At 39.6% G+C, this 15,362-nt stretch overlaps 1 pseudogene; it reads left to right on the top strand.

The window, feature by feature from the left end:
- Nucleotides 1-4,321: 4,321 nt before the first annotated feature.
- LOC131407964 (olfactory receptor 52B4-like) lies at nt 4,322-5,665 on the top strand (annotated as a pseudogene).
- Nucleotides 5,666-15,362: the final 9,697 nt, after the last annotated feature.

Genomic DNA, 15,362 nt, shown 5'->3' with positions numbered 1-15,362 from the left:
TTAATTTTTTCTTTCTGGAATTTTCCATTTAATATCTTCAAACATCAATTGACTGCAGGTAACTGAAACTGCAGAAAGTGAAACTGTGGATAAGGGAGAACTAGTGTAGGTTCTGTTATCCCAGTTTCTATATTGGGAAATTGAAGCAGAGAAAGATTACGTAACGCAACTCTACAGGTGGTAATGTGGAGGCTGGATGTGGACTTGGAAAGTTGACCTCAGAACCTGCGTGCTTAGACGCTAGGCTAAACATAGTTCATGTTATAAATGGTTTTTATATTCAGGCTTTTTCCTACCTAATGTCAAATCTTAAACTAGTCATTTTTAAGTAATGGAATCCTGTCAATTCAAGAGTTTCTCAGTCAGTTCAGGGTGCATCCCCTTCTCCTTTCTCTCCAGGGCTGATTCTAGCTCCAGGGCCTGTGTGGCCCCAGGGTACAAGTGTGGAGGAAGTCATTCATGACACAGACACCTGCAGGGTGGTGGAGTTCCAAGTGGCTTCTGAAGATCAGCATCGATGCTTGCTGATATCCATGAAATAGACCTTGTTCATTCTAGTTCTCAGATTCTTGGTCTCTGACCTGACACTGCAACATCCTTGTTCTGACCATGAGCCTTCTCCAGCCCCCTCTATTTCAGCTCCTTCTGACTCCCTGTCATTGGCTTGGGAAACTTTTATATAATTGTTTTTAAAGTATATTGTATTCTGGTAAGACACTTACCATGAGATCTACTCTCTTAAAAGATTTTTAAGTGCACAGTACAGTGTTGATTGTTATTTCTGGGCACAATGTGTACAGCAGGTGTCTACAACTTAGTCATCTCTTATCACTGAAATTTTACACCAGTTGATGAGCTTTTCCGTATATGATAGTTGGTGCCACTCTGGGTCTGAAGAAGCCTCATTCATGTAGTCACGTAAAAGGTTTCTCCAGGGTTTACCTGCACAAGGTTTTCACATATTAGCTTCAGCCGACAAGTCGTCAAGAGTCCACTGGCCACATGACAATTATGGCTGTTAATTTATACCTGTTGACACTGAGAAGAGAGAGGTGGGATTATCTTTGCAAGAGAGTGCAATGAATTTCTGAGTCTTTTTGAAAATATTAAAAATGGATCTTAGAATTTTTAGGAAATATAAAATTCAACAAATGTCACGTATTGTGAATGAAATGCAGTGCACAAAAGAGAATTCTATCCAAGACTGTTACCACAATAGGCTTCTCACACGTCTGATCGCTTCTGGAATCTGCACCTGTTTCTGTCCTGATAGTTGCTCATCGGGCTCCCTGATCCTGAGTCGGAAATGACCAATGGGCTAATTCTGTCCACAAAGACATGGATGGATAAGTAAAATGCATTAGTTTCATATAATTATTTAATTAATTATGAAAAACTATTAAGAATTTCAGAAGAGCATAAAATAGGGAGGACCAGCTAGGATTATATACCTGTATGTATTTGTATCAAAACAAATAGTTTTTTTCTGAAGGTGAGATTACTCTCTGCTTCTTAACTGTCTTTATTATCTGATTTTTTAAATAATGTATAGGACTACTTTTATAATCAGAGAGAATATAGAGTGATTTCCAAGTTGAAAGAAGTTCACAATACATAGTCAGGATGAGTAAAACCTGGATAAAATTACTTATAAAAGAATATAAAGAAGCAGGAGAATTGTTTTTCCAGCAATCATAAAAGTGGAATTTTGTGACAAAACACTAAAAGGAATGACTCATTAGTCTGGCAAACTTAATGAAAATGTGTTACAAATGTCAAGAATCACATGAGTTCTACAGATTATGCATGGACATTTATGTGCCCTTAGGAAAGACTTAAAACTCATTATTTATGACCCCAAAATATAAATCTTGTGGCCACTGCAGGGCAGAATATAACTGCAACATCATCCTTTACTTGAAGAACAAAAATTTGAAAATCATCTTTACATAGTAATTGCATGCACTCATGTTGCAGATTGAAAATAACTTAATAATCAGTAATTTAATTCAATATGTAACACCAGTGTAGGTATTAAAACAGGCCTGTAGCAAGGCTGGATTAGCTGGGAGAGGTTTTTTGTAGTGAAACATCATAAATGTGAACACTCGGTGTGGGATGAGATCAGAGCATGTGGGGAGAAGCAGGAGAGAAAATAGTCAGGAGAAGGCTAGGGAGGTGGGGAAATGGACTGAGGGTGTGGGATCCAGATCATTTGGGAAGCAGGCGAGGCTGGTGGAGACAGCTGTGTCCATGGAGCCCTGATGTAAGTGCTTCTCTCAAGGGCTCTCATGAAAGAGAATGAACAGCCAATCTGCCTGGCCCCCAACAAGCTGAATCTCATCTCCAATCTCATGTCTGTCTCTGAGGACTCAGGAAAGACTGATAAGATGAATTGAACATCTGCAAAGGAGGGAGGGGTTGCAGGATCAAGGTAAGGACTGGGCTGGTGTTATGTCCCAGACAGGGCAGAAGGGACAGGACTCTTGGAAGCTATTGGTATATGTGGACAGTGAATGGTAAAGACCAGAGGCACCAATCTGCTTGGTTACAGCAGAAGTGGAGGGTGAGGTCTGGGAAGGGAGGTTGAGAGTAAAGGTTAAAGAAGGTTGGTAAATAAAGAGAAGTAATCCAATATATGATAAACGTCCTAATAATTAGACTGGATGGGAAAACAGAAAAGATATTGACTTAGTCTGAAGACCACTCTTGGCAAATACGAGAAGAGCCCTGAGAATGGCAAGCATCTGTGCTGGGCTTCCCAAAGCAGGGGGTGGGAAGCAGACCAGGACATCTGAAGCAGATGTGAGAAGAGAAGTATGGGGGAGGAACATTGAGTGGGGGATTTAGGATGAAGTGGTATCAGACCAAAGTAACTCTAACTTGATCAGGAGACCATTCAAACAGGCAAATCCTCAGCCTCTGAGCTCCCTGGCTTCTATCTTGGGCCCCAATTAATAAAATTTCCTCTGCTACTTCTTTTCCCCAAACACATTGCCATCATCAGCATCCATAATCAGCCCTCCTCTCCAGCCCTGCTTTTGTTGATTGTGTGTTCAATGGCCTCTTCTTTCTTGCCTTTTTTCTCCTTTCCTTTCCCAGCCAGGTCTGTGGGGCACACACCAGCCCTCACATCACTCCAGTGCCATCCCACTGGTTTTCCTGCAGGATGTCAGCTGCCCTCACTGGGGAGAACTTTCTCACAGAACAGCCGTTGCTCTACAGGAGACAGTGCCCTGACTTTCACCAGCTGACTGAACTCCTGTGACTGGCGACTCCGATGGCAGAACACTTTCTCCCAGCACTTAGAGGATGGTAATTGGAGCTGATTTTCCTCCCCAGAAAGGAAAATCAGGCCCACCAAAATGGTGACTGGAGTGGAAAAAATAATGTTAATGAGCATAGGATACAACTTAGCTACTGAGCTAGATATTTTTAAATACCCCTTCCTTAGGGGGAATTAACATTTGCCTCCAATTCTTCAACCTACTTGCTTACAAATTTGGCTTTCTCTCAGACCATAAGCCTGTAGGACTGACACAAATTCCCATTTTTCACTATCCGCAGTTTGTAAATGTGGTACTTAAAAAATGGTTACTCCTTTCTGAATATCTGAGTTAATGAATGAATGAATGTATGCTAAGAATTAAGTTATAAAATTCAACCTGAAGAAAAATCTTCCAAACTACATCCACATCCTCCACCAGCAATAATGCCTGATTTTCCAATTTCAGTCATTTCTAAACTTAGTTCCCTAAGGAGTGAACATGAGCAGTTCCTCACCTCGGGCACACAAGCCCTGTCAATGTTACCTCTTAAAGGTCTCTTGAATCTCTTCACAAGGGAGCAAACTGTAGGTGGTAAAATCAGAGAGATTTCAAATCTCATTTCCGTCAATTAGGCAAAATTTCTCTGTACAACCACCTACCCTGCTTTCTTCAGCATTCCCAATGCACAGCCACCTGGAGCTGAACAAACACTGGTTCATGAACATGCTATACTTTGATTTGAATACCTGTGTTTTCTTCTGTTGATCCCTCTCTTTTCATTCTTCTCCTTGTGATAAAATACCCACCACAAGGTCAAGTTCAAGTTCAAGAAACATCTTGTTACAACCTTCCCAGATACACATAATGATTTCCTTTGTATATTCATAATCCTCTGTTTGTAGGAGAAATACATACAACAATATGTTTTATTTCATTAGCTGGAGATATGTATACCTTTTAATTAGACTATCACTCATTGAGGTAGAGAACATATCCCAATGACCTTTTATGTTTCTTATTATTTGCATGTTCAAAGAAGATGGAGAGTATGAGATACACCAAAAGCTCCTTGTGCCTTCACAAAGAATATTATAGGAAAATCTGTATTTTCATTTCTGTCTGTGAATAGGAGGTGATGTCTCTGTGGTCTCCACAGGTATGACTACCATAAACCACACTGGTGTTAGCCACCCAGTCTTTGGCTTGCTGAGCACCCCCAGCCTTGACAACCAGCACATGTGGATTTCCATCCCCTTCTTCATTTCCTGTGTCATCGTCCTACTTGGAATAGCCTGCTTATCTTCATCATCCTCGCAAAGTGCAACCTCCGTGATCATATGTACTTCTTCCTCTGCGCGCCGGCTGGAGCAGCCATTGTCCTTTCTACATTCACAATGCCTCAAGCTTTGGGCATCTTCTGGTTCCATGCTGAGGAGATCTCCTTAGATCGCTGCATCACTCAGTTCTTCATCATCCACTGCACTTTCATGTCTGAGTCTGGGATCTCGCTGGTGATGGCGTTTCACCGCTACATTACCATATGCTACCCACTGACATACACCACTATTCTTACACGTGCACTGATCAGGAAAATTGGTGTTACCATCTATCTGAGAAGTTATTGTACAATTTTCCCCATAATATTTCTTTTGACAAAATTGACTTTCTGCCAAAATAATATTATGCCACATACCTTTTGTGAACACATTTGCTTGGCCAAATATGCTTATAATGATATTCGAGTGAACATCTGCTATGGACTTTTTGTCATAGTGTCAACAGTGGTCTTAGATGTGCTGTTAATTTTCATTTCCTACATGTTGATCTCCATGCTGTCTTCCACATGCCTTCCCAAGAAGCTTGCCAAAAACCTTTCAATACACGTGGCTCCCTTGTCTGCATCATCATCTTCTTTTAGGGCCTGGGATCTTCACAGCCCTTACTCAGCAGTTTGGACATCTCATTCTACCTCATATCCACATCTTGGTGGCTAATGTCTGCATTCTGATTCCACCTGTGCTGAATCCCATCATTATCAGGATCAAGACCAAGCAAATTCAAGAGCAGGTGTATTTTTTCCAAAGCAGAAATATCTTTGGAAGAGGAACAGAGTTTTCAGCATCACTGGCTATGCATGCTGAGGTATGTGAGATGGGTGAGGGGAAACACTAGGAATAAGCTGAAACACTAGGAAATAACTCAGTGAATTCTGTTTCTAGAGCAAGTTCACCAGGGACGTTACAGGACTTACATCTTCTACTGTCAAAGCAACAGAGAGAACAGTGCCATGCTTGACTGAGAAACCTACCTCCTTCACAGAGCCTATGGCTGCACATATGAATTTCAAGAGTCATGTATCCTTCCCCTCACTCGCCTGATATTTGGTAATAGATGAAATGAGAACAGTGCTCTGGTCTTGGAATTTGTTCAACTGTTCCTCACTGAGTTTCTCATCCTCTGAGACATCTTGTGACATCCCTGGACAATCACATACAAAGGGCACAATGTTTCAGTTATGCAGGATGAATAACTTCTGGAGATCTAAGGACAGTACTGTAACCATAGTTAATGATACTGTACTTTACATTTGAAATTTGCTGAGAGATTTTTTATTGCAGGAACATTGGTTTATAACATTATATAAATTTCAGGTGTACATCATTATATTTCAATTTCTGCATAGATTACATCATGTTCACCACCCAAAGACTAATTACAATCCATCACCATACACATGTGCCTAATCACCCCTTTCATCTCTCTCCCTGACCCCTTTCCCTCTGGTAAACACCAATCTAATCTCTGTCTCTATGTGATTGTTGTTTTTATCTTCTACTTATGATATTTGACTTTCTCCCTCTGACTTATATCACTTAGCATATACCCTCAAGTCCATCCATCCTGTCACAAATGGCTGGATTTCATCATTTCTTATGGCTGAGTAGTATTCCATTGTGTATAAATACCACATCTTCTTTATCCATTTATCCCTTGATGGGCACCTCGATTGCTTCCAAGTCTTGACTATTGTGAATAATGTTGCAATGAACATAGGGGTGCATGTATCTTTACGTGCTCGTGTTTTCAGGTTTTGGATAAATACCCAGCAATGGAATAGCTGGATCATATGGTAGTTCTATCCTTAATTTTTTGAGGAATCTCCATACTGTTTTCCATAGTGGCTGCACCAGTTTGCTCTCCCACCAGCAGAATATGAGAGTTCCCTTTTCTCCACATCCTCTCCAACACTTCTTATTTCCTGTCTTGTTAATTATAGCCATGCTGATGGGCATGAGGTGATATCTCATTGTAGTTTTGATCTGCATTTCCCTGATAATTAGTGATGAACATCTTTTCATGTGCCTGTTGGCCATTTGTATATCTTCTTTTGAGAAATGTCTGTTCAGATCTTTTGCCCATTTTTTAATTGGTTGTTACTTTTTTTGTTGTTGAGATGTATGAATTCTTTATATATTTTGGATATTAGCCCCTTATCAGATATATGGTTTGCAAATATCTTCTCCCAATTGTTAGGTTTTCTTTTCATTTTGTTGATGGTTTCCTTTGCTGTGCAGAAGCTTTTTAGTCTGACGTAGTTTCATTTGTTTAGTTTTTTCTATTGTTTCCCTTGCCCAGTCAGACATAGTACTTGAAAATATGCTCTTAAGACCGATGTCGAAGAGCGTACTGCCTATGTTTTCTTCTGGAAGTTTCATGGTTTCAGGTCCTACATTCAAGTCTTTAATCCATTTTGAGTTAATTTTTATGTATGGTGTATGACACTTTCTTTCTCTACTTTCTCTGCTTTCATTCCTCTGAATGTGGCTGTCCAGTTTTCCCAATATCATATATTGAAGAGACTTTCATTTCTCCATTGCATGTTCTTGGCTTCCTTGTCAGAAATCAGCTGTCCATAGATGTCTGGGTTTATTTCTGGGCTCTCAATTCTGTTCCAATGATCTGTGTGTCTGTTTTTGCCCAAGTACCATGCTGTTTTGGTTACTATAGCTTTGTAGTATATCTTGAAATTAGGGAGTGTGATACCTCTAGCTTGTTCTTTTTCTCAAGATCCTTTTGAGTATTCAGGGTCTTTTGTTGTTCCATATAAATTTCAGGATTCTTTGTTCTATTTCTGTGCAAAATGTCATTGGAACTTTGATAGGGATTGCATTGAATCTGTAGATTGCTTTAGGAAGTATGGATATTTTAACTGTGTTACTTCTTCCAATCCAAGAGCATGGAATATCTTTCTGTTTCTTTGTGTCTTCTTCAATTTCTTTCAACAAAGTTTTATAGTTTTCAGTGTACAGGTCTTTCACCTCTTTGCTTACTCAGAGGTATCTTGTTCTTTTTGATGCAATTTTTAATGGGATTGTATTTTTTTTAATTTTTTGTTTATTGCAGTAACATTGGTTTATAACATTGTATAAATTTCAGGTGTACGTCATTATACTTCTATTTCTGCATAGATTACATCATGTTCACCACCCAAATACTAATTACAACCCATCACCACACAATTGTATTCTTAATTTATCTTTCTGATACTTCATTGTTAGTGTATAGAAACACAACAGATTTGTGTTTGTTGAGTTTGTATCCTGCAACTTTGCTGTATTTGTTTATTATTTCTCAAACTTTTCTAGTGAATTCTTTAAGGTTTTCTATATATAAAATCATGTCACCTTCAAATAGCTACGGTTTCACTTCTTCCTTTCCAATTTGGACCATTTTTATTTCTTTTTCTTGCCTGATTAATCTGGCTAGGACTTCCAATACTGTGTTAAATAAGAGTAGTGAAAGTGGTTATCCTTGCCTGGTTCCTGTTTTTAGAGAGATAGCTTTCAGTTTTTCTCCATGGAGAATGATATTACCAGTGGGTTTGTCATATATGGTCTTTATTATGTTGAGGTACTTTCCTTCCATACCCAGCTTCACCAGGGAAGCTGTCTGGTCCTGGACTTTCATTTTTCGGAAGGTTTTTGATTATTGTTTCGATCTCCTGACTGGTGATTGGCCTATTCAAATTCTCTACTTCTTCTGAATTCAGTTTTGGAAGGTTGTATGATTCTAAGAATTTACCCATTTCTTCTAGATTATCCAGTTTGTTGGCATATAGCTTTTCATAGTATTCCTTTATAATCTTTTGTATTTCTGAGGTGTCTGTTATAATTTCTCCTCTTTCATTTTGATTTTATTCATTTGAGCCTCATCTCCTTTTTTTTTTTTTTTTTGGTGAGTCTTGCTGAAGGTTTGTCAATTTCATTTATCTTTTCAAAGAAGCAGATCTTCATTTCATTGATTTTTTTCTATTGATTTTTTAGTCTCTGTTTCATTTAATTCTGCTCTGATTTTTATTATTTCCTGCTTTCTTCTGATTCCAGCTTTGTTTGTTCTTCTTTTTCCAGTTTCTTTAGGTGCATTGTTAGATTGTTTATTTGAGATTTTTCTTGTTTGTTGAGGTAGCCCTGTATTGCTATAAACTTTCCTCTTAGAATTTCTTTAGCTATATCCCATAAATCTGGCATGTTGTATTTTCATTTTCATTTGTCTCCAGGTACTTTTTGATTTCTCCTTTGATTTCTTCATTGTCCCAATCGTTATTCAGTAGCATTTGGTTTAATCTCCACATATTCTTGACTTTTCTGATTTTCTTCCTGTAGTTGATTTGTAGTTTCATACTGTTGTGGTCAGTAAAGATGCTTGGTATTATTTCAATCTTCTTAAATTTATGGAGACTTGTTTTGTTGCCCAATATGTGACATATCTTTGAGAACATTCTATGTGTATTTGAAAACAATATGCATTTTGTAGTTTTTGGACAGAGTGCTCTCTATGTATCTACTAAGTCCAACTGGTCTAATGTGTCACTTAAGGCCAATGTTTCCTTATTCCTCTTCTCTTTGTATCATCTATGCATTGGTTAGTGGAGTGTTAAAGTCCCTTAGTATTATTGTGTTCCTGTCCATTTCTCCTTTTATGTCTGTTAATAATTTCTTTCTATATTTAGGTGTTACTATGTTGGGTGCATAGATATTTACAAGTGTTATACCCTCTTGTTGAATTTGTTCCCTTTATCATTACGTAGTGTCTTTCTTTATCTCTTATTACAGTTTTTGTTTTAAAGTCTATTTTGTCTGAGATGAGTATTGCTATAACAGCATTCTTTTCATCGCTATTTGCATGGAGTATCTTTTTCCATCCCTTCACTTTCACTTTATGAGTGCCTTTAGGTCTGAAGTGTGTCTCTTGTATGCAGCATATATGGGTCTTCTTTCATTATCCAGTTGGCCACCCTATGCCTTTTGATTGGAGCATTTACTCCATTGACATTAAAGTAGCTATTGACAAGTAAGTACTTATTGCCATTTGGTTACTTTTTTCTAGATATTTTAGTAGTCCTTCTCTGTTCCTTTCTTCTTCTCTTACTCTCTTCCCTTGTGGTTTGGTGGCTTTCTTTAGTATTATGTTTGGGTTCCTTTCTTTTAGTTTTTTTTGTATTTATTATAGGTTTCTAGTTTGTGATTACCTTGGGTTCATAGATAATAACCTACATATATAGCAATCTAAATCAAGTTGATGGTCTCTTTAGTTTGACCTCTTTCTAAAAGCTCTACTCTTTTACTTCCCTCATCCCACATTTTACATTATTGATATCATATCTAACGTCTTTCTTGTGTGTATGTATCCATTACCCTCTTATCATGGAAATAGATAATTGTTTCCTCTTTGTGGTCTTCTCTTTCCCCCTTAAATAAGTACCTTTAGCATTTCTTGTAGGACTCATTCCTTACTGAAAAACTCCTTTAATTTTTGCTTATTTGGGAAAATCTTTCTCTCTTCTTCCATTCTGAATGATAACCTTGCCAGGTACAGTATTCTTGGCTGTAGGTTTTTTCCTTTTAGCCCTTTAACTATATGGCGCCAGTCCCTTCTGGCCTGTAAGGTTTCTGCTGAGAAGTCAGCTGGTAGCCTTATGGAGTTTCCATTGTATATAACTTGTTGCCTTTCTCTTGCGGCTTTTAGGATTCTCTCTTTATCATTAATTCTGGACATTTTAACTATAATATGTCTCAGTGTGGACCTCTTTGGGTTTATCTTGTTTGGTGCTCTCTATGCGTCCTGTACCTGGATGTCTGTTTCTTTCTTTAGGTTAGGAAAGTTTTCAGCTATGATTTCTTCAAATAGATTCTGTGCCCCTCTGTCTCTCTCTTCTCCTTCTGGGACACCTATGACACAGATGTTAGTGTGCTTGATGTTGTTCCAGAGGTCCCTTAGACTGTCCTCCTTCTTTTTAATTCTTTATTCTTTTATCTGTTCAGCTTGGGTGATTTGGTCAAGTCTTTTGTCCAGCTCGCTGATCCCTTCATCTGTAACATCTACTCTGCTATTGAGTCCCTCTAGTGAATTTCTCATTTCCAGTATTGTATTCTTCATTTCTGATTGGTTCTTTCGTATATTTTCCAATTCTTTATTGAAGTTCTCACTGAATTCATCCATTCTTCTCCCAAGATGAGTGAGCATCCTTATCACTTTATATTTGAACTCTTTGTCAGGTAGATTGCTCATTTCTGTTTCATTCAGTTCTTTTTCTGGGGTTTTGTCCTGTTCCCTTACTCAGAACCTATTGCATTGCCTCCTCATTTCACCTCTTTCTCTGTGCTTATATCTATGTATTAGGTAGGTAGGCTACATCTCTTGATCTTAGAGAGGTGGCCTTATGTAAGAGATGCCTTATGAGGCCCAGCAGTGTGCTTCCCTCATCACCAGTTCCAAATGTTATAGGAGTGACCCCTGTGTGGGCTACATGTGTCCTTCTGTTGTGGCAGGGTTCGTCTTGCTACAGGTGCCCAGGGAGGCTGGGCTGTCCCCCTGACCAGCTGGTTGTATTGCTCACCTGCATGTGGCGCTATGGACCCTTCGATCACTTTATCAGGTGTGGAGGGCCCCAGCACAGTTGGATGCAAGGTCTAATAGCACATTCCTATTGTGTTTTTTCTGTTAAGTGAGTAGGCCCCCAGCGTGGCTGGTTGTTAGGCTCAGGGGCTTACGATTGCTGTAGGCCTCTGGCCTACAAGGCTCTTATCAGCTCTTTCAGGTTTGCAGCTGAGCGGGGATGGCCCCAGGCACAGGAGCACCCAATTGCTTCAGGCTTTCGATGGGGCCAATCCCCTATGTGGCTGTTTGAGAAGCATAAGTCTTCTTCAGTTGACAAGCCCCCACCTCCCACAGGGCCACACACCCCATCAACACAGTCCTTCCCATGCACACACCCTGACCCCTTGAAGTGGACACAATCACTCCACTGCAGAGACCCCACACACTCCACCTGCTCTTCGTGCATGACCTGCCGCACAGAGGTGGACCAGCTCACACGGCTACAGGTGATCCAGACACCCAACCTAGACAGGCCCACCAGTTGCCCATGGACTTGCCGTTGGGTGAGACCAGTCCCTAGGGATGGATACCTGCCATAGCAGAGCTGGATTAAATCAGTACTCTAGTACCCACTCTAATGGGTAGGGCAGATCCCTGCACTAACAGGCCAGCGGAAGAACTCCAAAGGCGTCTGTCAGTGCCTGTGTCAGCACACCTGTACTAGGTCACAATAATGGCTGCTGCCAATGTCTCAGTCCCCAGAGAGGTCTCAGCTCTCACTGAGATGCACTCAGAGCTTATCAAGTGAGTCTCTTTTCACCAAAGGACTGTGTACCTTTCTGGTGATTTTATGTTACTTTTCTAAATGGATTAATTTGTGCTGGGCCCTTTAACATCTGGCTTTTCTTTCCTTATATCTGATAGCATTTCTGTGGATATTCCCTGCCACTGTTAGTATCTAGCAAAGCCAGACACTACGACACTCATCTCAGTTGTGCTTGAACCAAAAGACACCTATAGCAGTAACGCTCCACCACTCAGGTCCCTCACTCATTGAGGGAAGGCTGTGTACCTTTGCACTGCTCCCAGAGAGCCGTGAACTGCTGTGGCTTGCAACAGTGGCGTTTTTTCTCTCTGGAGAGAAATATCTGCCTCTTCCAACTCAGTCAGGATTGTCTCTGGTTGCAAGGTTTCTTTTGGTCCAGTTTTCAGTTCTTTCTCTGGGGTAGCTATTCCTAAAGTAGCTGTAAATTTGTTCTGTCCATGGGAGGAGGTGAGTTCAGAGTCCACCTATGCTGCCATCTTGACATCAACCTGCTGAGAGATTTGATCTTAAGTGCTCTCACCACACAAATACACAGATTGCAATTGTGAAAGGTGATGAATATGTTAATTAGCTCCCTTGTGGAAATCATTTCGCGATGTAGCCATATATCAAAACATTACATTGTACACCTTAAATATATACAATTTTTTCAATTATACCTCAATAAAGGAGGAAAAGAAGAACTCACCTAAAATACCACCATTAGATTAGTTAATAATTTGGTATGTATTCTTCCGTACTTCTCTCTATGTATCTTTGTGTATCTGTGTAAAATAATAAATAAATATATGAATATGTGAATATTCATAAACATGGACAGATACATACATAGTTGTGCATTTAGAAAAAGTGGAATGATATTAATTGTAGCAATTTGTGATGTGTTGTCACCTAACTTGTTCAAGACTTACATCAGTAAGTTGTGAGAGGCCATATGGCTCAGGTTTAATCCCTGAAAAGGGAAAGGGGATAGTTTGGAGAACACTGGTCAGGGAGAGTGGAGGTGGGGTTCCTATTCATGACGGAGAATAATCCTTCTGGTATGATATTGACTCTTGGGAAGCAAAAAAGGGGAATTCATGATGCTCTAGGGAGCTACCTTACTGTAGCCAATTCCTGAATGGTGGAACCACAAAATGCATTTTCCCCAGTTCCTTTTATAGCAGCATGCTATACTAGAAGGTAGAATAGGGCCTGCGCTAGACACCGGGAACGTGAACAGGAACAACCACATGAGCCCAAGGCAAGACCATTATCTTTGAAATGACTGACATAATTGTGCCCAGGAAAGACATTTCATAGAGATACAGTCAAAACAATTCCCTAAAAGCCTCTTTGTATGAAACAAATACAGGACAAGCATGGAAATGGATGTGAGCTCATGGTGAAGTTGCCATCCTGAGTAACAGCAAGTAAATGTTTCCTTCAAGAAGTTGTCCCTCTTGTGTATTCCCCCTTCACCTACTCTAGGTCTTTGACTCCATATTGTAGCCTTAATGGTGCTCACAAAACCCAAATGTCATCCCACCTCCCTCCTTCCACAATTTGCTTGGAAGCAACACTAGCTACCACCACCACCACCACAGGGTTTTGAATGAGTTACTTGTATAAATGGGGTCAAGTCATTTATAGAAGAACACTCTCATGATTAAAATATATTATGCATAAATTATTCAATAAACACATCTGAAACAAACAAAACTAAAACTTTGTAAATAAAAAGAGTGACTCAAAAAACATTAATTTATGCCTGTGATAAATTACCAGGATGAAGCTAAGGCCTGGGGATATAGAAATAAATATCATAGTCCCTTCTCTCAGAGAGTCCATAAACCAGAGTAGAAAAATTAAACAATTAAAATGTAATTTGATAAATTATGTAGAAAGAATTGTAGAACTCAGTAGGACAGTCACTTCACCCAGCTGGGAGTGAGAGAACTCTTCTTATAGGAGCTGATTCCTGTGCTGGAGGTTGACAAGCAGCAAGAGTGAGCCCATTCAAGGGCTTGGGAAGAGGAAGTGGTCAATCTGAGAAGGGCAAAGTGAGGAGAGCAGTGTGTGGAAGAGGAGTGGCAAGGGATGCTCCTTATGAGATAGGCAGGGGGAGAACCAGGAAAGGTCATAGATACCAAGGAGTTCAGGACATGCCAACCCAAAATATGCCACTTTGGAATATTGATTATGTTGTACCGAAGGTGCTTGAAAAACAGCAGATGCAAGAAGGGATCTCTGACCTACGCTTTTCTACCTAAAAACAGGCCATACAATTTCCTATGAGAAAGATAACCTTCCTGTACCAGAAAGAGAAGAACATCCTTATCCCCAGAAACTGGGAATCAACTCTGAAATGGATCTGTACAAACAAACTTACTAAAATAACCCTCATCTTTCACTAGTTCCCGCCTCTCTCCCCCACACATCTCCTAGTCACTTGCCCACTGTTTACTGTCTGTAGCCCAAACCCCTTTGTCTTGTAATTTCCTCAAAAATCTATCATTTTTTTGTCTAAAATATATAAAAGTTTTTTCCTCTGGTTTCTTATTCAGGTTCATTCCCTTCTTAAGTTCTCCCTGGACATGTAAATATTTAATGTATCTTGCTTTTCTGTCTGTTTAATCTGTCTCATGTCAGTTTAATTCTTAGGTCCAGCCAGAGACCCTCACAGGCTAGAGGAGAATTTTCCCTCCCCTACAGATTCTGCACTAAAAATTTGGACTTTAACCTGAAGTTCGCAAGTGGCCATTTGAAAGTGTTAAGTAGAAAGTCATGATCTCATTTTGGATGGGATGCAAAATTAGAAAGTAAATTATGCTGATTTTGACCATTAGAATTTTGGTATGTGAACTCAGACTCAAATTAATTAGACTGAAATTTTGGAAACTGGCAGTGTCATCAATGTGTCAAAACAGTAATGGAAGTCATTTGATCAATTCCTGCTGCCACATTTTCCACTATAAATACTGTTAAAAAACAAAATTCAACTGAGTAAATTTGGAGATCTAATTGGCTTTATTAAAGATTCCTGAATCGGGCAGCATCCCATCTAGCAAGTAGAAAGGTGCTCTGAGGGGCTGCACAAAATGGGAGGTTTTTGTAGGTGGGACAGTGGGGCAAGGGAGGGATTAACAAAAGAAAAGAAAGGATTATTTCAGGAAAGTCATCTTATTTTGGGGAGTAAGCAATGGCAGGGGTTTTATCATGCAGGTTACCTCACTAGTGCAACTCCGAAAATTTCAGATTGACTGTTTAAAGGTCATATTCCTGGGAGGTTCTGGAACTTTAATTGAGTCTTGGCTTACTGTCCTAGAGGCCATTTTGAGCCTGTTCTTTCTTTCTCCTTTTCTTTTTTTGACAATGGAGATACCCAAGTATATGAGTTGTATTATACA

Source organism: Diceros bicornis, chromosome 7 (assembly GCF_020826845.1).
Source record: "Diceros bicornis minor isolate mBicDic1 chromosome 7, mDicBic1.mat.cur, whole genome shotgun sequence".
NCBI classification, from domain to species: Eukaryota; Metazoa; Chordata; class Mammalia; order Perissodactyla; family Rhinocerotidae; genus Diceros; species Diceros bicornis.
This window is presented reverse-complemented; position numbering and strand designations above follow the sequence as displayed.